The sequence below is a fragment of the Euleptes europaea genome, chromosome 6 (genome assembly GCF_029931775.1).
Source record: "Euleptes europaea isolate rEulEur1 chromosome 6, rEulEur1.hap1, whole genome shotgun sequence".
Taxonomy (NCBI): Eukaryota; Metazoa; Chordata; class Lepidosauria; order Squamata; family Sphaerodactylidae; genus Euleptes; species Euleptes europaea.
In genome coordinates this window covers 94,823,323-94,846,699 of record NC_079317.1, presented here as the reverse complement: position 1 = coordinate 94,846,699, position 23,377 = coordinate 94,823,323, and the positions used below count along the sequence as shown (strand labels likewise).

The 23,377-nt window shown below is 46.2% G+C and overlaps 1 pseudogene; it reads right to left on the bottom strand.

Moving 5' to 3' along the window:
- Positions 1-598: 598 nt before the first annotated feature.
- Positions 599-14,769, bottom strand: LOC130479568 (uncharacterized; annotated as a pseudogene).
- Between the last annotated feature and the right edge of the window lie 8,608 nt (positions 14,770-23,377).

The window sequence follows — 23,377 nt, the reverse complement described above, 5'->3', positions numbered from 1 at the left end:
TGTCACTATAAGGCCATATATGCAGGGTCAATTTTGATGCTCGCTCAAAGCTCTTTTTTAAAGTGCAACTTTTAAAATGCCTATTCATGGTCCCGATGCAAAAGGAGAAATTCCACCCCCACTCGCCTGCTTCTTCGTTCCTGTTTGCAGAGCCATTAGCGTGTGCATAGCTAACACGCAGCTGTGATTTTGCATGCTTGCTTGAGGGGATTGTTCGCAGTGGGGACGGAGCAAACACAAAAGGTTGTGTTAAAGGGGCTCTTAAGAAATGCAAAGCCGGTGTGCGTCAGCTTTACATTCAGTTCCTGAATGACAGTTCAATATGAAAGAACTCAAAAAAATATGCAGGGCACTTCAGCGTGGAACATGCTGCTAATTACCAAGCATAAATGGCCTAAGTTGCGCTAGAGTTTGGAGCCCAGATAGAGTTGAAAACTTCCCCACTGCTTTGCACTGAAAATGTTTGCTGGAAAATGTTGGGTTTCACCCTAGTAAAACCCCGCAACCAAATCTCTTTTCAAGCTTGCTGTGCTGGGCCGTGTCAAAGCGCTGAGCTTCTTGTTGATGCAGCTCGCAGTAAAGTCTTCCTGCAGAACCCTCATTTTGTTGCAGTCCCGTTTGTGTGGTGGGCAGTAGTGCCTATTGGATTATACTCTGAGCAGACCGTGTCGTGGTTTGGCCGATTGTCACATCTGCCAGGACTGCGAGAGAAAGTCTCTTTTGCATTTGCCAGTTTCTGTCTTAATCCCTGAATTTTTAAAAAAAAGAATTTGAGAGAAGGGGTCTTAGAAGTCACAGAAGGCTGTGTTGTATTTAATTCATGTGAATTCCCTGTAGCAATGTTAGATGTATTTTTGTTGGGTTCTTGCAGAGAGAATGTAAGTCAGGGCAAGGTTGCCAAAGACAAATAAATCAACTAGTGACACTGGAATTTATGGTCCACTGCAGAAAACAGAATGGGAACCATGATTTATATATTTATTTACTTTAATAAATTTAAAAAATAAAGTGTGACATTATAGGGGGCTGTGTCAGTGGATGATGACAGTTCAATTTGTTTACGTCTTCGAAGTAGACAAGTTCTTCTCTGGAAGAAGTTCCTGAGCCAATGGGACAGTTTCATGAATACAAAATGTCTACTCAGTGGTTGCTCTGTGAAAATTGTATGTTCAGGCATAGAACATTACTACTGAGTTTGGGAGGCTGGGCCAGATTGAATCTTGTCACATGGATTGCGAGTTTGGGAACCATCTATCCATTTGGCCTATATAAACTCTCCCAGCAGGTACTCCTGGGTACTTCTAACAGTGCATTCCTGGTCTTTGGAGGCAATGCGACTGCTAGGATTGCCAACCTCCAGGTACTAGCTGGAGATCTCCTGCTGTTCCAACTGATCTCCAGCTGATAGAGATCAGTTCAACTGGGGAAACTGGCCGCTTTGGCAATTGGACTCTATGGCATTGGAGTCCCTTCCCCTCCCCAAACCCTGCCTTCTTCAGGCTCCGCCCCAAAAACCTCCCACCAATGGCAATGGGAGACCTGGCCACCCTAGCGGCTGAGCTGCCTCCCGTTGTTAAAAATCCATGCAACCCTCATAGTGCCTCATAGGCATGAGGCACGTGGACCCACCCTTGAGTCCGTAAAGGGACTCCTCCAATTGACCTGTCCCTCCCCAGTTTAAATTAGCCTATGGGGGGGGGTCAGAGCCAAGGAGGAACGGGCGAGCGGGGAGACGGATAGAGTGAAGAGTTTTCACTCTGGTCCTTCGCCGCATAAAGAAGGAGCCGGCTCTTTGGCCGACTCAGACCTCCGAGGGACGACATTCCCGCCCTCCACTTCCTATGTATGGGCATTGTTTATAAGTTTTACTTGTCACAGCTTTAGCAGGAAGAGCATTTGGGCTGGATCTTGTTGGGGAAGAGTGGTCTGTGAACCCCTTTTCCCAGTAAAGGGTCCCAATAAGGGATTGGGAAGTGGCATGCTACAAGATAGGTCCAGCTTGGGGTGGTTCCTAATTGCCACTTCCCAGGTGGCAGGGGATCACCAAGTGGCAAACCAAGTGGTTAAATTGTCTAATGCACCTTAATTGATTTTACTGTAAAAACTATGGAGTTTCGTGTACTGTACGGATTTTATGTATTTGCTTTTATACACTTTATCTTATGCCAATAAAGGCTACTTGACTTGACTTGACTTGACCTGGTGAGTCCTGGTCCTGCCACTCCTGGATACTCCCAGCAGGACCGCTGGGAGCAGTCTACACACATCAAGCCACATTGGGGACAGCTGATGGTCTCAGATCCAGCCCATATGCCTAGCCAATGTTCTTTTCACAGCTGTTGTAATGTTTAAAAAAGTTGTGGCCAATTATATTCCACTTATATATTCAGCATATATATTCATAAAGTTCTTTCTACTTCAACCTGGTGTTGTGTTACTTTCTCCTCCGGGGCTTCTCCGCAAACGTATCCCTGGATCTGCCAAGGCAGTCACCGCTTTTCCTTGACTTCGGTTCTGTTCAGGTATAATGAAAAGCGAAAGTGCCCCCCTGCTGAGCATATCCGGTGGGTCTTTCCACAGCCTGTTCCTGGCGTTTCTCCTTGGAGTGCTTTAACAGGGAGATTATACAGTGCAAGATGTGTAGAGACCTTTCAATCCTCCCAGTACTAATACTAACTCAGTTGACGTGGTTCAGTGGCTAGTAGCGCTGATCTAAACTCTAAATCCTGTCTTTCACTTGGAAGGTGCAACTGGGGAGCCATAGCTGTTAATTAGCAATCAAAAGAGCAGGATTTGTACGTGGAGAATAAATGAGGCTATGGAAGGGGCTTCCTTTAAGTGCACGTCAAGCTAACTAGCTAGGATTCTCTTTGCTCCATCGTATGCATACTAAACCTTTGTTGTCCATGCAGACTTTCTCTGTTTCCTCGATAACTTCTTTCCTCCCTGCTTTTCTCATTATGCTCCATTTTATTCTCTTGGCTCTGGAGAGCAATAGCACTTTTATGTCCTGGGCAGACTCTTAACTTTAGCATCCTGAATAAAATTTTTTATTGGGTGGCAGCAAGACGATTCCATGTCACTTGTTCCTTGTGCGAAAGTGAACCATTCCCCCTTCCTCTTGATGTGCTCCCCCGATTCTCATAGAGTCCAATGAGAATAAATGAGGGCAAGGAGGTTGGTTTAGCAATTGGACTCTATGGCACTGAAGTTGTAGGGAAAATCTCTTTACAGACATAGATCCACACAAAAATTGGTTCAAGGAAGTTTTTATTCGATTGTTGCAACTATTGGGAGTCACCATTGCCAGCAAGCTGTATCCTAGCAACTCGCTTTGAAACGTGATCTACTCTGCTTTATTCTGCCTCGGCCGATCCCGGCTACGCCTCCTTCATCCCCATTGGCTTAGAGACTCCGGTTACAATCTACAACCCAAAAGGCCTATAACATACAATTTCATGCATTGCATGTTCATTAAAATGAGCTACTAATCTGTGCAGGGTGGAGATCCTAATATTCATAAGCCTTTTGCACAAGCCCACTAAAGCTTGAGGTCATTGTCAGGCACGACATTCACACTTTACTACTTTGTTTCATTGGCTAGAACGCTTTAGCTCAGGGTCTGCAGTTTCCTGAAGATAAGCTCTCCACTGGCCAGTTTCCTACTGCAAAGAACAACGGGACCACACATTACTTCAAAGTCCCTCCCCTCTCCAAACCCTGTCTTCCTCAGGCTCCGCTCCTAAAATCTCCTGGTGTTTCCCAATATGGAGCTGGCAACCCTATTTCCAAGCGAGTGTGTTAGGATTGCAGTGTGTTGTGTGTTAAGTGCCGTCAAGTCGCTTCCGACTCATGACGACCCTATGAATGAAAGTCCTCCAAAATGTCCTATTGACAGCCTTGCTCAGATCCTGCAAATTGATGGCTGTGGCTTCCTTTATTGAGTCAATCCACCTCTTGTTGGGTCTTCCTCTTTTCCTGCTGCCCTCAACTTTTCCTAGCATGACTGTCTTTTCCAGTGACTCTTGTTGTCTCATGACGTGACCAAAATACGATAGCCAGGATTGCAGGGTCACTTCCATATAAAATGTTTAGTGTTAGCATGATGGCTTCTTCATTACGTTGTTCTGCTTTCCAGGCGGGTATTCCTTGAAAGTTCAGTGTGACTGTACCACTGTACTGTCTGCATGTAAAGCAACTGCCTCTGGAGTAGATTCCTTTCACATCCTTATCTCTTCTTGCTATCGGTGCAACTTTTGTCTTCGCAAAGTGAGGCCGGTGACAACTGAACACACACCGGAGTGACATTTCGTTAATCTTTCTGCGGGAGGCAGACTTGCTACTCACTCCTTGGAGTAAAGAAAGAAACGTTGATAGCGCTTGTCTGGTAGAAAAACTAAATTTCATGCTTCCTCAGATTTCTTCCTGGTAATGTGTTTTCCTGCCTGTTTGGACTGTGAATGTACACAAATACCTAAGAGGCCAGCCTTCTTCCCCCCAAAGGGGTTAGATTAGAAAACAACCTGCACCATTTCTCAAGAAATGTTTAAATAGGCTCTGCTTGGATAGCGATGATAATTGTTCCTGCTTGCATTTTCCTCCATTGTTGTTGCTTATATATGCATGCTAGCTTTATTTTAAGATGGTAACAAAGCCATTTCCTGCTGTGCTTTGAAAGCCAAAGCGAAAATGATTTCTTTGAAGTCGGCTTCCGAATGCTTGCTAGAGAGTATTTCCTACCAGATGAATGGGGGACGGAACCAAGTGTGGACCTGATGAAGTGTATGGAAAAAGCAGATGAGAAATGTCGACTGTAAGGCCCCCAACACTGAATGATAAATCCCTGGGAAGCATTAAGTGTAATGGCTTGATTGGATTTTTTAAGTGTGTTTTGTAAGGCTGGCCAAAATCATAATAGTAATGGTTAGTTATGGCCCATTGTCTACTAGGTGTATTCCACCACAGTATGTTCTATATTACAAAATATATATCATAGCAAAGTTTTCTGAAGGTTTATTTTATTTGTTTACTTTGTTTACAGCCCACCTTTCTTTCTGAGACTTAAGGCACATTACAGGATATAAATAGTGTGGTCAGACAGCATAAAACAACCAGTGAACAATGCAATAGGACTAGGATTACAGAATTACTACCCATTCCTGAGGTTGGGGGACGAATGGGCATAGGAGGTGGCGTGACCCCTATGCTGGTGTCCGTGCCACTTGCACCGTGCAAACTGGCATGGACACTGGCGTAGGGGCACTTACACTGGCCCCCCTGGACTGCAATGGCAGCATGGCCCTTGGATGCCGACGCAGCCTCCCGCCAGCATCCTCCCGGCACAAGTCCTCACACCGGAACCCCAGGAGGTGTTCCCAGGGCAATCTGGGGGCAGAGCTGCCATTAGGCAGCTTTCTTACCCCTTTCAGCCCGAGAACGCTCCCTAAAGCTACGGCAGTGCTGCACCACCTTTTTGGCGTGTCGTTCCCAGCAACATCTGCCATGTAGTTCCCAGCAGCTACCCTTGTGTCTTTGGGGACCAGCATGGCTGCTGTTTCTATGGTGCCTGCTTGCAGATGCAAACATCTGGGACTCAAGCTCACTCAGAAGACTTATTTTATATTTTTCATCAGACTCCCCCCCCTTCCAGTACTTTTGCCTCTCCATTTAGTGTCTTGCTTTGCTGCTTTATGCGTATCCCTTGTTGCTGGCCAAAGAGAGACTGGTGCAGTGATTGGCCCCCTGGCCTTCCTCCCCCTACTCCTCAATGACTCTTCCTCTGCTTCAACAAACCCCACCCACACCTCTCCAAGGGTGGAGTGCCGGCGTAGCAAGGGATTCTCCCTTGCACCCTTCCATGGCAAAGTGGGGATTTGAACCTGGGTTTCCCAGATCCTAGTCCGACACCTTAACCACTACACCATGCAGGCTGCCTGGATAAATATATATGGAAATAAATAAATAGGGAAAGGGAATGAACTGCCCCTCAGTAATGAGATCTAGGGTAGGGTTCCTGTCCATCAGTGAGTACCTGACCTCTTCCTTATGCACCTGGGATTTGGAAGAAGGGGAAATCAGATGGCAGTGGACTGAGCCAGCCTTGAGCCCTGATACTTTACTGTCTTACAAATTAAGCTTATTAAGGCATATTTTAAAGCATATTTTAAAATCTATCAGATTTTTAAAAATGTAAAGATAACTGAAGACGAAGCATAGAATAAGGGGATTTATTCATATTGATGAGATTTATGCCCTAGGCATATTTATTGTTGTTATTATTGCTACTCTTTTTGTTGTTGTTCTGTTGTTGGAACTGTTTGTGCTCAAGACTGTTGTTATAAGAGCAGAGTATGAGTATTGATGTGATTTGGGGACTGAATGTGTTGTGATACTTCTGTGTTGGAAACTGTCCTTAAGGTATGAGCCCAATGAAGGCCAGCCCTGCTCCTGTTCACTAACTAGGGTTGCCAGGTCCCTCTTTGCTACTGGCGGGAGGGTTTTGGGGTGGAGCCTGAGGAGGGTGGGGTTTGGGGAGGGACTTCAATACCAAAGAGTCCAATTGGCAAAGCGGCCATTTTCTCCAGGTGAACTGATCCCTATCAGCTGGAGATCAGTTGCAATAGCAGGAGATCTCCAGCTAGTACCTGGAGGTTGGCAACCCTATCACTTACTCAGGCTGAAACTAGGGGTCAGGGGCAGCTGGTGATTGCCACTGGAAGCAGCTGCCCCGTGCTGCTTCTCTCTCCCCCCATCTAGTTAATCTACAAGGTGTCATGTCCTAGCATTGTGTTGAGAGTTACCCTGTCCCCACCCTACTGCATTGGCTGTTCTTTGCAGGAGCCAGGGACATTTGCAATACGGTGATGTTGCATCACAAAATGGTACTGATGTTTTCGGCGGAAGCCACGCTTTACATTTATGTCTAGTTCTGGACTGAGGTTGCTACGAGATTCCAGCCTCCATTAACTTTAATGGGGCTGGGCTGTATCTGAAATGCAGATTGATAAGATTGATAAGATTAAATATCAACAGATCTGGGTCCTTTTTGACATCGTATCATATACAAAATGAAAGTTTTGGTCTGTTACACCAAATGCATGAAGCCATTGGCCTCTAATGCAGCATAAAACATGCACGACACCTTGCATGATGAAGTGCTTTATTGCAGGCCCATGTAATTAGCACTGAAGCACATGATTATCCTCTGATTTGGTGTAATGTGCAGCAGCTGGGATGACTTCTGCGGAGATAGTTGACAGAGAAATTGGCCTCGCTTGGAGGTATGTGCGCAGTGAGTGCAGCCGAAGCTTAGTTTGGATTAGTCCTTGTTGCGTGTGCGTGCACATTTGTAAGTGCCAATGGGATGTCGGTTGTAGCTGTTCTGCATTGAGATTCCAAACCAGACTCCCAGCTGTTGCAAATGGATGATCCCATTCTGACCGAGCTGGCAGTGATGAATTGGAGCCCTTGAGATACAAGGCTGGCTACATGCAAGTGACCTTAACTGACATACAAAAAGAAGCCTTATCTATCCGAGAGAGGATGCTCATCTTGTCAGCCTCAGTTGTCTGTTACAAAAACAAACAAGGGAAGGGAATGGGGCAATTTACTCAGGTACTGGGCTGGCATTTGGAGCAGCTGTGAAAAGTCTGCATTTTTAAACTTTGCCTTTGCAAATAAGGCAAAGTGCTGGGCTCTAGCTGGGCGCTAGTCAATGTTGTTTCACCAGGTGTATGTCTCTTTGTGTATGTTGGCACAGTGTTGTCTTGTATAGTTTATATTTTATTGCTGCTTTTGCTCCCACTTTTTTTTAAACAGAGCAATGAGAAATCTGTTTGTAAACGTTGCAAACAGACTTGCTTTCTGTTCTGTTAAAAGGCAAGAATGCAACATGCTACCCTCTGAGCATGTTGTCAATGCAAGTGCAGATTTAAGCAAATTTGCTTTGCCACGGTTTCCTTGGGTATCTGCCAAGTGGTGTAGTGGTTTGGAGTGGTGGAGTCTGATCTGGAGAACCGGGTTTGATCGCCACATGAGCCGCGGAGGCTAATCTGGTGAACTGGATTTGTTTCCCCACGCCTCCACATGAAGCCACTGGGTGACCTTGGGCAAGTTACACTCTGTTAGAGCTCTCTCAGCGCCACCTACCTCACACGGTGTCTGTTGTGGGGAGGGGAAGGGAAAGTTGTAAGCCAGTTTGAGTCTCCCTTAAGTGGTAGAGAAAGTTGGCATATAAAAACCAGCTTTTCTTCTAAATGTGTTCCTTGGCAAACTTGAACTGTGTGTCCCTCTTCTTATGTATGTGTTGTCAGATGTGTGGATTTTGCATGCTCTACCAGTGTACCCCGAAAGATGCAAAAGATGCTTGCTATTTAAAACCAATGTTTTCTATACCCTGAAGCGTAATTCATGAAATCCAGCTAATTTTCCAAAATAGTGAGACTCTTTCTCAAAAAAAGAAAAGACGAATAACTTGCCCTCAGGGCCAGTAACCGTTCAGTAAAGTTCTGTGCTTCTGTGGGGTTAAGGGAGTGAGAATCCAGATTCCTGCCCCGAAGGCTCACAATGCACAAGAAAACAAAGAAGGCTGCTGGTGTTCAGATCTAATGGCTGGATTTAGATACCCACTTCCATCTTGTACTGATGCTTCAGATGGATGGTAGGGAACTATATGTGCTAGTTAGTTTATGCTGATACTGACTATGACTGGAGAACAAGGTGTAATTCTTGCTTCAGCCTGAAGATTCTTACAGCCAAATTACTTGTGACATTTATATCAAATTGAAAAGATACTGCCATGGGAGAGAGAGTTCATTTTAAAACTTATGGCTGGACCTATGTAGATAAAAAATGGATCAACTCTTTGGTTCCAGTTCATCTGCAGTCCCCTGTAACTAGACTTGCCAATTCCTAGAAGGCAAAATCTGGCAAAGGGCAGAACCCAGTAGGCATGTCCATGTGCCCAGGGCCAGAGCTGAGGGATAAAAGAAAATGCTCTGTTCATTTAAGGTAGACTACTATTCCATGTTTGGATCCCAGACATGAAACTGAGCTACCAAAAGAATCTAAAAAGGCCCCCTATCTGGACTGGCCCTGACCTGGATGGCCCAGGCTAGCCTGATCTCGTCAGATCTCAGTAGCTAAGCAGGGTCAGCCCGGGTTAGTATTTGGATGGGAGACCACCAAGGAATACCAGGGTTGCTGTGCAGAGGAAGGCACTGGCAAACCACCTCTGTTAGTCTCTTGTCATGAAAACCCCCAAAAGGGGTCGCCATAAGTCGGCTGCGACTTGACTGCACTTTATACACACACACACTATTCCATGTGCTCATGATGTGCCGTGGTTGGGCTGTTTGGGGCTGGCAACAGTGCTGCCTTTCTTGCTGCCATATCCGCATGCCGATTGCCTCTGGCCTCGGTAGTTTTAGTGCATTGGTGCCCCCGGCAGTGCATTACAGCTACTCACTGGGGCGCCCATACTGCCTCCAACAAATCTAGGATTTCAGTTGCATGTTTAACTTGTTTCCCTGCAGCGGTCAGGAGACCTCTCTCTTTATAGAGTGCCCCATGAGCATGTAAGGTCAGGAAAGTGAACCTGGAGTCTGTATAAATATTGGCAGTAAGACCAACTGGAGAGCCTGAGTAAGAGCCATCAACTCAGCCTTTTGGGCGGATATCCCGACAGGCAGGGCTCTCAATTCAATTTCAGTGTCCTGAGTTACTACTGCATAGCCCGCCACCCATCAATTTTCACACACATAGCTGCTCCCATCAGTGTAATAAATGACATGGGGGTTTGGCCATGGGGTGTCTCGGAGGTCTGGCCGGCTGGAATAAACCTCATCCAGTACCTCTATACAGTTGTGGTCTGGAGGTCCTTCTGCCACTGGCAAAAGGGTAGCAGGGTTAAGGGTCTTGCATGTCTCTATTTTCAGATGTGGATTTTCACACAGCAGCTCCTGGTATTTGGTCATACGGCTATTGGTAAACCAATAGTTGCCCTTGTAATGCATCAGGACTGTTACCGCATGGGGAACTTTAACAGTGAGCTCCTGGCCAAAGGTAAGTTTGTTCGCTTCCTGCACTAGCAGGGCAGTTGCAGCTATTGCCCGCAAGCAATATGGCCACCCTTTGGCTACCAGGTCGATCTGTTTGGACAGGTACACCACTGCTGTATCAGGTACACCACTGGTACACCCAACTCCCACTGCTATCCCTTTTGTTTCTTGTACATAGGGGATGAATGGCTTCTGAACGTCAGGCAGTCCCAGGGCAGGGGCTTCAATTAGTGCCTTTTTAATGGATTGTAATGCTACCTATTTCTCCCGGTCCCATTCAAACGGGTCTCTTTCTCCCCCCTTTGTAGCTTCATATAGGGGGTTTGCCATCAAAGCAAAGTTGGGGATCCATATTCTGCAGAACCCTGCTGCCACCAGGAATTCCTGAACCTGTCGCCTAGTTTTTGGGCATGGGATAGCGCAGACAGCCTCCTTTCTTTCCTATCCCAGGCTCCGTGATTCCTGGCTTATCCGGAATCCCAGGTATTTAACACAGATGGTAGCTATTTGGGCCTTTTTCTGAGTCACTCTATATGCTGTGGCTTCTAATATGGTCAGGAGATGACTCGTTTCCCCCATACAGTGCTCCCGTGAAGGGCTAGCAACCAACAGGTCATCTACATACTGGATCAAGATGGCCGCCTCCTCAGTCTCATGAAACCTTTGGAGATCTTTTGCTAGCGCTGTTCCAAAAATGGTAGGAGAATTTTTAAAACCCTGTGGGAGGTGAGTCCAGGTCATCTGACCTTCTTGACTTGTCCCTCTCTCTCCGGGCTGGTCCCAAGGTTCCACTGGAAGGCGAATATAGGTTGACTGGGGACCGCCAATCTTAGACAAAAAAAGGGTCCTTAAGGTCCAGCACGCTAAAGTCCTAACAGGACATACGGATTGGGGACTACTGGATGGAGTGTGACCGTGGCTTTGTTTACAGCCCGAAGGTCTTGTACGGGATGGTAATCATTAGTGCCAGGTTTTTGAACAGGTAATAGTGGAGTGTTCCACTGGGATTGGCATGGCCTGAGGATGCCACTCTGATGGAGACATTGGAGGTGAACCTGAATACCTTGTCTGGCAGCCTGGGACAAAGAGTACTGGCGGAGATGTACAGGCTGTGCCTGGGATTTCACTTCTATAAAGATGGGTGGGATGTTTAGTGCCATGCCCGGGGGATTATATTCTGCCCGCACACCGGGAACATTGGCAAACCCGTGGGGCAATGGATTACGGTCGTCTTCGGCCAGGGTGAAGAGCCGCCATTCTTCTGCTAGGGGCAACGTGAGGGTGAAGCCTTTAGGGGCCAGGCTCTCGACGGAGATAGCTTCCGGAGCTGGCAGGGTGAGGGATGCACTTCCTTCAGGGGCAAAGGTTATTTGTTCCTACAACTTTCCTAACAGATCTCATCCCAACAATGGCACCGGACAGTCCGGCAAATACAAAAAAGAAGTGAGTCACGTGGCGGCCCCCTAATTGACAGGTTCGTGACTGAAGGAAGGGCTGCCGGGCCCGGCCTCCTGTTGCTCCCACAATAGTGGCACCTCTTTTAGTGACAGGAGCCACCGGGGCGGGGACTACCGAGTGTTGTGCTCCTGTGTCCACCATGAAGTTAATTTGCTGACTCCCCCCCCACTGTCATGCAGACCATAGGCTCTTGGGGGCCGAGGGGGATGGAGCCTGGTCTCTGTCAGTACATTTCATCTTCCCAATCTGTAGCAGGCAGTCCGATAAGTGGCTCCTCTGCTCCTTGCTCCCCAGGGCGATATTTGCCTCCCCTAACATGGCCCCTTGGATTCCACCTGTGTCCCTGCCCCTTGGGAGACCTGATTTGGGCATTGGGAATGGTGCACAATCCCAACCAAGGTACGTTGGCGATTTGGACACTCGTTTTTCCAATGGCCCTCCTCTTTACAATAGGCACATTGGTCAATTTCCAAGGCTGTTCTGTTTCTGCCTCGACCCCTGGCACTCCCTCTGCCCCATCCCGGCTCCTTTACCCCTAAGGCAGCCGCCAACAGGTCTGCCTTTTTCTTCATCTTCCTGACCCCCTCCCGCTTCTCCTCCAGTTCCCGATTGATAAATACCTTGGAGGCTACTTCGATGAGTTCTGTGGCGTTTTTACCCACAAACCCTTCTAATTTCTGCAGCTTTCGCCGGACGTCTAGATATGCCTAGACATGTCTAGATATGCCACAAAGGTGGCATTGACCATTCTTTGATTTTCTTCCGCCTCTAGGTCAAAAGGCGTATACAGCCGGTAGGCTTCACAGACCCGCTCATAGAAAGCGCTCGGGCTTTCATCTTTGTTCTGGATTATTTCGGATGTTTTATTCATATTTATAGCCTTCTGACTTCCCGTCCTTAATCCCCATATCAGTGCCTCTTGGTAGACCTGCAGACGACTGCGGTCCGTCCCATCATTTGGGTCCCACTGTGGCTCCTCTCCGGGCATACTTCTCTGTGCGTAGGCTTTAGCATCATTAGTTCCCACTGGGGCGTGGGTCTCTAACCATTTGAGAGCTGCGGCATGGACTCGTCTTCTCTCCTCGGTACTTAGGAGGGTCAGAAGGAGCTGCCAACAGCCAGGCCAGGTGGGATTGTGGGTAGTCACTATAGACTGGATCAAATCCACCATCGCTTGGGGTTTCTCCGTATAGGAGGGGGTATGTGCCTTCCAATTTAACAGATCTGTTGTGGTGAAGGGAGTATAGACAAACATTTGATTTCCCCCCTGGACTTGGCCCTCTGCATCATAATAGATTGGGGCTGTTGTGGCCCACAGGGGCATGATAAGACTGGCAGAAGACTCAGGCAGCTGAGGCCGACACACGGTCTGCTCACCCAGAACGGGTACTGAGAATTTGGACTGTCCCAGCGGGATCTGAGTGACCACTGATGGCCAAGAGCAGGCTAAAGATGGTTTGCCTCTTGGGGTTTCTTGGGGAGTACTGGTATTTGGTGTTCTAATGTCCGCTGATCGGAAACCATAGAATGTCGGGTCAGTAGTGGATAGACTAATTTCTGCCCGGTTACCAGGAGTCTTAAGGTCATGAGATGGGGGCAGGGACAGTCTGACCTGTACTCGGAGTTTTAGCGGGTACGAGTCTTGGCGGATACAGGGGATCTTAAGGCAACAAATTCAAATTGGGCTCTGGGGCCGATGTGTCAGCCAGAATAGGAGGCAGCCTATGTTTTTTTTGGCGTAAACCTCCCGGGTTGCCCTTTCAGGACTAGAATGTGGCACTGGCTCTCATGGGCGTGCTTTGCATCTCTATATGGGAACTTGTCGGGGTGGGTTGGTTCGGTGGTGACTACTCAGTAGATGGCTTGAACTAGAGTTTGGTCAAAACTCCCCTCTGCAGGCAAACCCAACCCGAAATCTGGCCAATCTACTTCACAAAGGGATCTCAGTTTATTGGGGTTACACTCAGGGCATCCCCTGTAGACTTTCTTGAAGTTTTTAAGGACTCATTCCAAAGGGGTCCATTCCTTTGACCCTTGACCACCCATGTCCTCCCTTACAGGTGTCTGGTGTTCTTAACAGTCGCCACTCCGTTTGGTGACCTGAACGTGGTAGTCCGGCCAGGAACTGCACCGACTAGGAGCCTGGAGCGTTCTAGCCACTCCTCAGTCAATCACAGAGAATATTCATGTCCACTCATACAAGCAATCACCACACGCCTCCCCCGTTTCCCGTCCTGGGACTCAACGTTTCGGCCGCTCCCTCGGGTTGGCTTACTCGGGTGAGTCCAGGAGTTGATCAGGCTCCCCTTCCTCCACTAATTGGAGAGCATACAGTACTAGGCCCGGGGCTCACCTGGTCCTGAAGGTGCCTCCTTTCCCTGAATGATACCTGAACGATACGGGTTCTTAGTGCCGTTCGGGCGGATGCAGAGTTCAGCCCCACTGGCGCAACCTTCGCCCGACACAAACGGTCGGTGGTGCCAAGAAGGGCGAGAGTGTGGCTGACCCCTGGATTCCACACACGGAGGACCCGAGAGGTGGACAAGCCACCGTCTATCTCCTGGACCGAGCCCCCAGAGATGTAGCAGGAACGCTCTTACCCAGGACACAGACCCAGAGACAAAATGCAGGAAGCAGATATCTTTTATTCTGCAGCCGGCTGTTTGGCTCAGCAGGTTCACACCACAAAGTCTGAGCCCCCTTTTCACACAAACACTGCCACATATATTTTACATGAAAGGTAACAGTTTAGTTCAGAAGTAGAAACATTCAGAAACCAGTAAAAGGCAAGTGGGCACCACCTCTGGTCTTGTAAAGTACAGGCGTGTTGCTGGGGAGGTTTCACTCATTCTCCGCTTGGCAACACGGTTCCCCTTTACTTTCAGTACTCAGTACTTTTCCACTTGCCTATCTCTGTCACAATGAGTCTCTCCAAGTAACACACCCGTTATAACGGGGCCAACACAGATAAATTTTCCTCAATCCAGATTCCTATTATGTCACAACTTATTTGTATTACAAACTATCGAGATAGGTGAAACCCTAGAGTGTTGGTGGTGAAACCCTAGAGTGTTGGTGGCATTGACAAGTGTACAACAACTCCCCCCGCCACTTCTCATTTGAGCAGCGGTGGGGGGCCAGGAGGCAGTAGCTGGAGATCACCCACCGTAGTGGGTGAGTTGGCAAGCCTGGCAGCAGCAGGAACACATTCGCCTTTGGCTAATGCGTTTTTGAAACTGGCATTAACTGCCATGGTAGGATAAAAAATAATTGATGTAGACTTTGGCCTCCTGTATTAGTTAGCGGAAAAGGTCCCGTGATGGAAATGCCATGGGGGATCGCTGTGTTAACTGTGACAGCATCTGTAGTCCTCAGAGTCCTCAGCTACTCTGTTCCCTCTTTTCCATCTAGATTCATGCTACATTTCAGAGCAGCCTCCTTGCTTCATCCATCAAGTCAACATTTGAAATCCTGTCAAAAAGACCTTGAATTAGAATTCTGCAGATTCACCTGTCATATAGCCCTCCTCTTTCCTTGTCCCTGTTTTTGCAAGATTTTGCCCTCTCTTCCTATTAGATTTAACACCAGTGGGTAAAAAGCCCGTCACCTCTACCTCTGTAGAGCACTTGCCTTAAATAAACATTTAATAATATTTTGTTTCTGAAGTAGTTTTTCATGCACCGTGGTGGTAGTGACTGAATCCCATGAAATAGTTTGTAGGTTTGTGTTTAGTGAGAGGCCCTCTGCCTTCGGAAGAGATTCCTTTCCCCCAAGTGAGATAATCTGGAGTCCAGTAGCATCTCAGAGACCAAAAAGATTTCAGAGTACAAGCTTTCCAAAGTCTACGTTCCCTTCATCAGACACAAGTAGGAATGGAGATCAGAGTCTTTTTATCAGAAGGTAAAGAACGCTTGTAAAGGATGCAAAGATAAGATGCATATTGTAATCAGCTTGATTAGAGAAGAAGGAAAATGGTTGGGGTCGGAAAATTAGCATCTGTAGTGAGATAAAAATCCTGTATCCTGGGTGGTCCATTGTTCTAACCTTGTGAATGAACTGAAATTCAGCAATCCCATTGTAATTTCCCCTTGAAGTTTCTTTGTTTGAGTACTGCTACTCTTAGGAGTAGCCTGGAATGGCCTGGAAGATTAAAATCCCCTCCCACTGGCATTTTAATGGCATTTTTTAATGCCAGATTTAGAGCCAGCGTGGTGTAGTGGCTAAGAGCAGTGGTTTGGAGCGGTGGAGTCTGATCTGGAGAACCGGGTTTGATTCCCCACTCCTCCACGTGAGCGGCGGAGGCTAATCTGGTGAACTGGATTTGTTTCCCCACTCCTACACACGAAGGCAGCTGGGTGACCTTGGGCAAGTCATGCTCTCTCAGCCTCACCCACCTCACAGGATGTCTGTTGTGGGGAGGGGAGTGGAAGGTGATTGTAAGCCGGTTTGAGTCTACCTTAAGTGGTAGAGAAAGTCGGCATATAAAAACCAACTCTTCTTCTTGGTCTTCTTCATTTATTCTTTTCTGTAGGAATTGAACCCTTTGTCCAGTGTAGAGAGTGGAAGGGCGTGACTGACATTTGATGGCATCTGTAACATTGAAAGATGAACAAGTGAATGAATCTGAGATGGTATGGCTGGTGTTGTTAGGTCTGGTTATTTTGTTGTCAGAATGGGTATGGGGACTGAGATGGCATCTTGTTTTGTTGCTGGCCCTAGTCCCAGAATTCATGTCCAGGTTAGGAAGGGTATTGCTGTGGGTGAGAAGTTGTTTAAGGTTAGGAGGCTGTCTGTGTGTCTGGTGGTAGCATATTTATGTGACTTTGTTTTTTTTGGGGGGGGGGAATGTCGCTCAAGAACTATCCCTTTCCTGTTCTTCTGTTTATTCTGGTAATACTTGATGGCTGACAGAAATAAAGGTCAAGGAATCACCAACCCTGAGGGAAACAGATTGTGTATACAAGTATTATGGAGCTTGTAAATCGTTTGACAGGAAAATCCAATTTGTATAACTCATTTGATTCCCTTCTTAATGCGGGCTTCTTCTTTCAGAGCTTCTACCAGGAGCTCAGGTTTTGTATGCCATGCTATAATTTAGCATTTTTTATTCAAAATTAGTTTTAATTTGGAGTGGTTGTCATCTATTTGTCATCTATTCATATGTGTTACAAGTAGACTGCAGTTATCTCTCTTTAGATTCTTTCTTGCATTTAGTTAATTGCTTGTCACTACTTCTTACAGCAAACTATATAAATGGAGCATTTAGCACTTGGTTAAAAGGTAAAAGGTAAAGGTCCCCTGTGCAAGCACCGGGTCATTCCTGACCCATGGGGTGACGTCACATCCCGACATTTGCTAAGCAGACTTTGTTTACGGGGTGGTTTGTCAGTGCCTTCCCCAGTCATCTTCCCTTTACCCCCAGCAAGCTGGGTACTCATTTTACCGACCTCGGAAGGATGGAAGGCTGAGTCAACCTTGAGCCGGCTACCTGAACCCAACAGGTCGTGAGCAGAGCTTGGACAGCAGTACTGCAGCTAACCACTCTGTGCCACAGGGCTCCTTACCACTTGGCAGAGCAACCAAAACATATACAGTACAAGTTTGTAGGTATAAGTGGCTAAAAGGCAAAGCTGTCGTGTTTTTCCAAGGCTTGAAAATCTTAGTGCCTTGTATCAAGAAGTGCTCATGAATAACAATGCTTTGTCAATTATCTTTTCTGACGGTGATTTCTACATCTATTTAATTGATTGAAAACCTCAATCTTGTTTATAATAGTAAACCTCCCACACCTACTTTTCAATAGGTCAGATGGAATAGTTCTACGGAGCCACTGCAAAAATCATGACAACTGGAAATGAGTCTAAAGCCAGCTGTTTATTTCATAAACTAATTTAGGCTTAGTAAAATAAATTCTCAAAGTGATTTAGAACATAAGGTCATGTTAAGATGGAGAATGACATTATTAGCAATGCAATCCTCTGCAGCATTACTCTTGTCAAAGCCCATTGAAATAAATGGGTTTATACTGGCGTAATGCTGCAGAGGACTGTGCTGTAAGAGTGGTTAATTTGTACCTCCAAGTTTTTGGATCACAAAGAGATTCCTTAAATTGTTGTGCTGACTTATGATATTTTATGTGATGTAGAAGGCATTTTTTAAAGAAAAACATAATACAGTGTTGTTTTGTTTCTTTTGTACATTTATTATTAAAAAGGTAAAGGTCCCCTGTGCAAGCACCGGGTCATTCCTGACCCATGGGGTGACGTCGCATCCCGACGTTCACTAGGCAGACTTTGTTTTACGGGGTGGTTTGCCAGTGCCTTCCCCAGTCATCTTCCCTTTACCCCCAGCAAGCTGGGTCCTCATTTTACTGACCTCGGGATGATGGAAGGCTGAGTCAACCTTGAGCCTGCTACCTGAAACCATTTATTATTACTTAACTAAAATGTCAGTCAGCCACAGTAAACTTTCTACAGATTTTTATATTAAGGGGAAAAATTCTTGCCTGCTCGCACTCTCCTGAAGAGACTCCTCCTGCCTGTCCTGTTCAAGGTTGAGGTGTGCAGGGTCAGGGCAGCTATGGGACCAATGGGGGGAATCTCTGAGGCTGGATTTGTTTTATTTATTTTTTATGTAAGAACATAAGAAAGGCCCTGCTAGATCAGACCAAGGCCCATCAAGTCCAGCAGTCTGTTCACAAAGTGGCCAACCAGGGGCCTCTGGGAAGCCCACAAACAAGACAACTGCAGCAGCACCATCCTGCCTGTGTTCCACCGCACCCAAAATAATAGGCATGCTCTTCTGATACTAGAGAGGATAGGTATGCAGCATGACCAGTATCCATTCTAACTAATAGCCATGAATACCTCTTTCCTCCATGAATATGTCCACTCCCCTCTTAAAGCCCTCCAAGCTGGCAGCCATCACCACATCCTGAGGCAGGGAGTTCCACAATTTAACTATGCGTTGTGTGAAAAAATACTTCCTTTTATCTATTTTGAATCTCTCACCCTCCAGCTTCAACAGATGACTTCGTGTTCTAGTATTATGGGAGAGAGAGAAAAACTTCTCCCTGTCCACTCTCTCCAAACCATGCATAATTTTATAGACCTCTATCATGTCTCCCCTCGGCCGCCTTCTTTCCAAGCTACACAGCCCTAAGCGTCTTAACCGCTTCCCATAGGACAGTTGCTCTAGTCGCCTAATCATTTTGGTTGCTCTTTTCTGCACCTTCTCAAGCTTTGTAATATCCTTTTTGAGGTGTGGTGACCAGAACTGTACACAGTATTCCAAGTGTGGTCTCACCATAGATTTGTACAAGGGCAGTATGATATCAGAAGTTTTATTATCTATTCCTCGTCTAATTATGGCCAGCATGGAATTTGCCTTTTTTACAGCAGCCGCACACTGGGTTGACATCTTCATTGAGCTATCCACTACCACCCCAAGATCCCTTTCTTGGTCTGTCGCTGCCAGCACAGATCCCATCAGTGTATATGTGAAGTTGGGATTGTTTGCCCCAATATGCATCACTTTACACTTACTCACATTGAATCTCATTTGCCATTTTAATGCCCATTCTTCCAGTATGTAGAGATCCTTCTGGAGCTCTTCACAATGTAGAACATTTCAAAGCTGCCTTCCGCCCAACTTTGTGTCCAGCAGTCAAAAACATTAAAACAGCTTTTAAAATACGTAAAAACAAAAAGCAATTAAACAAAATGCACAAATGAGAAGGACAGTCAGGCCTGGAATGACAAACAAAAGAGAAAAGTCTTTACCCGCTGGCAGAAAACAATGATAGAGGGGGTAGAGGTAGGCAAATCTCCCTGGGATTCAACAGAGCAGATTAGGGTTGCCAACTGCCAGGTAGTAGCAGATCTCCTGCTAATTCAACTGATCTCCAGCCAATAGAGATCAGATCACCTGGAGAAAAATGGCCTCTTGGCAATTGAACTCTATGGCATTAAAGTCCCTCCCCTCCCCAAACCCCGTCCTCTTCAGGCTCCGCCCCCAAAATCTCCCGCTGGTTGTGAAGAGGGACCTGGCAACCCTAGAGCAGATGTTTTGAGGCCTTCAGCATTACTGTAAGTGTTGGAAAAATCCAGCTAAGAAATCAAGGAGGCACTCTGAGTCAAAGGAAGCTTTAATTGCGATTAGGGAGCCTGCAGAACAGACAAGCTCCAAAATTTACAGTCCGGCAATACATTTATAGCCCTATCCCGGCCGACAAGTTTCTCGCTCCATTCCCCATTGGCTGAGAAAACCAGAGGTACAGACTTCCCCGTCACTCCTATGTTACACCCTAATTATGCCCTTACATACACTGCATGTTCACGTTTACACAGTTTTGCATAACAGGAGGAGAGAAAAATAATGGTCTAAAACGCATGGTCCCTTAGCCCACTTTCTTCCCCATTCCAGCCAGGATAAAATGAACCCGGGCTGGGGTGGGGGTGGGGGAACTGTATGCATTACCTTGAATGATCCGGGGCGAAGCTGTGCGCTAATCAGTCCATGAAAAAAGAAAATGCGGGAGACGCGTACTTCCTGGCAAGTCAGCAACGCCCCCACCCCCGGTGATTGGTCATTTCAAAAAAAGGTGGAGAGGTCGCAGGGGGAGGGGTTTGGAGTCGGGCGGGCCATTGTGACGCGGGAAGACTCAGCCCGTGTTTATCTGAGACGAGCCAGGGATAACAGTTTGACTCGTGAATTACAAAAACAGGGTTCGTTTGGCATCGAGACTGGGCTGAGCCAACAGCAAATCAGGACCTGTCTGTTCGCAAAGATTTGATCCTGGGTGAAACAGGGAATAAACAGGGAAGAAAGTGGGATAAGGGACCATGCGTTTTAGACCAATATGCATTATCTAATTACGCATGTGTATAAGTTTGGAAAACTAAACTTGCTTACTAAGCTGGTAAGTTCCTGGCTTTCTTATCTGTTTACAGATTCTCTTCCTCCTATACAAAGCTCCATACAAAGCTATCATCTTCAACACAAGGTTACTCTAATATTGTCACTTCCTTCTATATTCAGCACCGTTCAGTAAATTTCCACTGTGCCCTTTTCTCAACATGAGGCAGGGATGGAACAGACTGCTGGTCCTTGAAGGTATCACATTTGGTTACACTGGCGAGAGGTTTGGCAATGCTGGAAGGCGTCTGGGTCTTGAGTGGTCAGCCGAGGACAGGTCTCAGGTGCTGTAACTGGCTCAGAGTCTGAGGAGACAGGCTGTGCTGTTTCCCAGGGCGAGAGAGCTGGCCCAGTCTCCTGGGGTTCCTGTTGGTCATCAAAGAGGGCTTCTGGGGTGCCCCAGATGCTGCCTCCTGAGGTGGTTCTGGGACCTCAGCCTCATCAGAGTCATCAGCATCTTCAACCAGTGAGGAGGAGCCGGTGGCTGCTCTCAACATGGAATAGCCTCATTTGAGATACTTTATTTGGCAGATCACAATTTCCACCCTCACTGATCTCACCTTGTTATATCTGTGTGCGTAAAGTGCCGTCAAGTCGCAGCCAACTTATGGCGACCCCTTTTGGGGTTTTCATGGCAAGAGACTACCAGAGGTGGTTTGCCAGTGCCTTCCTCTGCACAGCAACCCTGGTCTTCCTTGGTGGTCTCCCATCCAAATACTAACCAGGGCAGACCCTGTTTAGCTTTTGAGATCTGATGAGATCAGGCTAGCCTGGGCCATCCAGGTCAGGGCACCTTGTTATATACCACTCACATATTTCAGTATAATAGGGAGATGCAAAGCAGTGTCGGCTGTAAAGGGGCTCAGTCCCGTTAGTGGTAACGTCCATATGGTTGGCTGTATGGTACGAAGGAATTTTTCCCTAGGTATTGCATAAAGAGGACAAGCTAAAATATAGTGGGCTAAATCCTCTACAGCAGAACAACAAATGCAAATACATTGTGCTAGTGGTGCTTTATTACATCGTCCATCCAACATTCCAGTTTGCATTGTTTGAAGGGTAGAGGTTGGCTGTAATTAAGCGGTTTTCTTATCTGATCACACTCTGCTTTCTAATTCTTTTTTATTATTTATTTATCAGATAGGGGATACAAAAAGAAAAAAGGGAAGGGAATAGGAAAAATCCGTCTGGTATAAACAAGCACGGTTTTGGTCTCATAAATTAAAAGCATTCTACATATTCAACCTATAATGATCAAGCCTTTTGATTAAGTTAGTATGGATACATTTTTCTAAATATATATATTGTAGTGTCTTAAATATATTATATTTATCTATTTATGTGCTAACATATAGATATAAAATGATTGCCATTTCTCATTAAACTGTTCTATTGACTCATTTATGGTAGGATTCATCATAAAAGTCATTTTGGCCATATTTGCATAGTCGAGCATTTTGTCTTTCCATTCTTCTATGTCTGCTTTCTAAATCCATCTACTAACTGAATGAAAGTTGTTAGCTTTTGTAATTTATGTTCTGCAGAGATTGGTTTTTTCAAGCAGAAGCAATACCAAATATGGCAGTAATCTTAGGCAATTTGTCACTTGTCACAGAACCACTGCATTGTGGGGGAAAGGAGAAGGCAGAACCTGTGGCATGATTGTCCTTGTTGTAACATGGAATGAGTAAGCTTGTCCAGTTAAACCAGCGCTTTGATGACTTTCAGGATGGCTAGACTCAACCCTGGGCGGGGATTCACTCTCTGGGCCCCCATAAAGTTCTTGCCAAAGCCTGTCATCGCATCAATGTCAACTAGAACAGCATGGAAGCCCTCTTAAGAGCAGTTGAGGTGTTAGACTGGTTTAACTGGTACTACTGGATTCCTGTAAAACCTTCCAAGCCAGGTTTGCTCATTACTCCCTCCCCCCCAAGCCCCCTCCTCCAATCTTGGCATACACTATGCCAAAACAATGTGCATATATGTGAGGGCAAATTGTAAAAATGGAGGCAATTTGCGCAAATTCACCCCTGCAAGTGGATCACTAAATAGTGACCCAGCTGCAGGGTAGGTTAAAGAGTTCTCTGTCTTCTTACATGGCTTTTTATAGTGGATCATGCAAAATGGAGCCAGTTTGCACATTCTCTTCATTCTTTGGGACAGGCATTAATTATTTCTCTAATCTTGTACGAAATAAACTGAACTTGCATTTCACTTGTGGCTTCTAGCAACTGCCTACTGACGTTATCTTCTCTCCCCCCCAATTTTAATACTTTTGCTCCACTTTTCTTCCTTGAAGGGAGACATGTCAGTGTTCTTTCAAAGCAGAAAACAAATGAAAGAAATGAGGCCTGGCAGTTCTAGAAATCAGTTTTCTGTAGTTATTCAGTAGTGTGCAGAACGGCCATATGAGCTCATTTATACATCCTCATGCTTCATAGCTTAGACATTTCATTAACTCTGTATGCGTATAGGTAATGTTGTGATAGACACATGAAAGTAATATAAGAAATGGGCCACAGGAGAGAAACACTGCTTGTTGAAAGTCCTCGCCTTAAATATTTTATACATTGTTTATTCAGAACAAAGTGAATCTCTCATTCCTAGTTAAGTTGTTGTTTATTTTCAAGGGAGAAACTCTTGCAAATCATTATACTCTTTTGAATGAAATCAGATCTGGGCTTCAAGTTGTGGTACGTAGGAAAGGGCTCACTGACTTGCAAATTATGCAGGTGAATGAGCAATGAATGAAAGCCAGTGTGATGTGAAGATTGGATAGCAATAGGAGTGGTCCATGTTCAGATTCCCTCTGTGCAGTGAAGTTTACTGGGCGACCTTTCTTTCAGTGCCAAAGCCAGTGCCATTTTAAAGAATAATTTGGCCATTTTAAAATGCCACAAGTGCTCAGTCCTGAGCAGGCCCATGGCATGGTGAGAGCAGGCAAC